General features: G+C 38.0%; 1 pseudogene; it reads right to left on the bottom strand.

Moving 5' to 3' along the window:
- Positions 1-947: 947 nt before the first annotated feature.
- On the bottom strand, positions 948-2280 carry LOC122072957 (annotated as a pseudogene).
- Between the last annotated feature and the right edge of the window lie 361 nt (positions 2281-2641).

Below are 2641 nucleotides of genomic sequence, written 5' to 3' on the forward strand. Positions count from 1 at the left end.
GTCAGCGATGGGTTTAGGATTTAGGGTTTAGGGTATTGAGAAAGTCATCGAGCCTATGAACCATGGTTTGAGGAATTAGAATCGAAATGGTTGAATCAACCGACTCAAGTAGGGATTTGTTGAGACTGATCTTGAATCTGGATGATTCTTGCATCGAATTATCCTTGATTCATAGTTGATCTTTAATTTATCATTATTTACTTCTTACAGTTAGTAAAATAGCAGGAAACAAAATAGTAGAAAGCCAATGAAACTTACATGTTATTAGCAATATCCTAAGTCTTATGAATAAAAGTGCAAACAATCATGGATTTTGAAAAATCTTTAGTTGCTTCCTCCTGAATCAAATTTCTAGGGTTATAGCTGATTCCATTGTTAAAAAAATATACACGGAATCCGACAACTGGGAGGATCTGGATATACACCCCAGCACATGGATGTGCCACCAAACACCCCAGTCATCAGATGCCTCACTTGGCATCCCTTTCCCTTAATCTAGGAATCAAAATCTATTGAAAAGGTCCTCACAAAAAAAAAAAACTATCGAAAAAGTTCACCATTAACCTGATTGGCTAGTTGGTGGCAGTCAAATATAAATACAACCACCACAACAACACGCCAAGCACAAAACAATACAAACAAAAACAACAACAATAACAACAAACTTACCCTCTTCAAGTACCAAAGCTTTCACTTCCCTCGCAAAGAAATAACAAACATAACAAATTTACCCTCCCCATTTGAAATATGGTCACTAACATACTTTGTGTACTTATTGATTAGAATATCAATTACAACATCCCCAAAGTGACTAGTGAACATGGATTCTATTGCAGCTCTTGTACATTTTCCAAAATTCTGCCCCCTTATAAAGCTAACGAATGTGATGCCATTGTCATCGTCATCGTCATCGTCATCGGTTCCATCCCAAATGACGTCAATGATTTCTAATGATCAAGAGAAAATGATGCTTCTGCAAAAATTATATCCTCTAACTCTTTATGGGAAGGTATATAGTCTGGCAAATTGAATGAATCCACTTTAGCTTCTTCGATAAGACCCTAAAATCAATTAAGAAATTTTTAATAATTGGAACATGTAAGAAAATCAATGCTTACCAAGAATAACTAAGCATACCTCTGAGACCAAGTCATTCAATGACTTAGATAAAAGCTCCACATAGCAACACTCTTTGTCAAATGGTTCTTCACTTCTCCTTCCTACAATTTTTAGGAACATGCGTCCTTCCGGTGTTATTTCTTTGAAGCGCAAACTAAGAATTAAGGAAAAATCCTTTCGATATTGCTTCAAGTATGCTTTGAGTACACTAGGAGGAGTCACCTTTGCCAAGTATATATTCCCCTTATTTATCATGTCCATTAAAGGGACCTAGTATGCATGGTAACGAAATATATGAACAAAAATATACAAAAATTTCCCTCTCATCCCTTTTTTTTTTTTTTTTTGGGGCTATTGACGGGTATCTAGGCCTTCAATACCCCGTGTGAGTGGTTCCAAAGAAGTAAAACTGTAAGAGGAGTCAAACTCAGAACCATATGCTTCCAGAGGCAAAGGTCCCTCGTCAACTCCACTATCCTCTTTGGCCCTCTCGTCCAATATGCCAAATTATCATGTTCAATATGTGATTTTTATGGTATTTAATTGATGTAGCAGACAAGGTAGAGAAACTAATTAAGTTACAAACCTAAGATAGCTAATTAAGGTTGTTAATGGAATGAAAGAAGTCTATGGTTTTGCTGGGGAAGAGTCTCATAAAAAGAACCATGTACTCCGGTGATGAAACATGGCCCAAACTCTTCACCCTTCTCCTTCTTTAGTTGCTCATAGAAGGCTGGCAAGTTCTTGAAAACGGTGTTGAAGTCTTTATTTGGAAGATCATTGAGGAAAAATTGGAACTCAGGCATATTATGATTCAAACTGATGACATGTTTCATCAATAGCTTCAATGATCTCTGAAATCAGTAGTAGTGTGTTCGGCCCTGAAGAGTAGCCTAAATCTGCTACCCTTAAACAAGGAGGTAACTTGGTGGTATACAAATCTGAAATACCCTCTATCGCCGCTGGCTTTCCCTTGGTTATCACCAGTTTCTGAAAAGACCCATATGTTCATACTCTTAGAAGAAATGAAAATGGAGAGAGAGAGAGAGAGAGAGAGAGAGAGAGAGAGAGAGAGAGAGAGAGAACTTGAAGTTCAGAGTTACGAGCATAGCTAGTTTTTCCATTCCCCCCATTCATGAGCAGAACTTCTGAAACTTTCATGGCTTCTCTAAATTCTTAGACTCTTAAGCATCAACTTTGTAAGTAGTGCAATGAGAATTGTAATATGTGCTTGTATATATATACAGGGACGGAGGGAGAGAGAGAGAGGGGTGGGGCGGGGGGCATGGGATTGGCCAGAGGGCATTGTTGTTACCTAGGGGTAGGGTTTTTTGGGCTGATTATTTCCGGTAAAAAATATCATTAGGGAAAAAGAAGCTTAGAAGGCATTGTGGTCTCTATACTCAATCACTGGGAAGGGCAAAATGAACTCCCCGCCCTTATAAAAAACTAAAAGTCCACTATTGTTGATGCTTCCGTGTGTGTTCTCATTAATCCTCGTGTTAGTGCAAGGGTCATACTA

The sequence above is a fragment of the Macadamia integrifolia genome, chromosome 1 (assembly GCF_013358625.1).
Source record: "Macadamia integrifolia cultivar HAES 741 chromosome 1, SCU_Mint_v3, whole genome shotgun sequence".
Classification (NCBI taxonomy): Eukaryota; Viridiplantae; Streptophyta; class Magnoliopsida; order Proteales; family Proteaceae; genus Macadamia; species Macadamia integrifolia.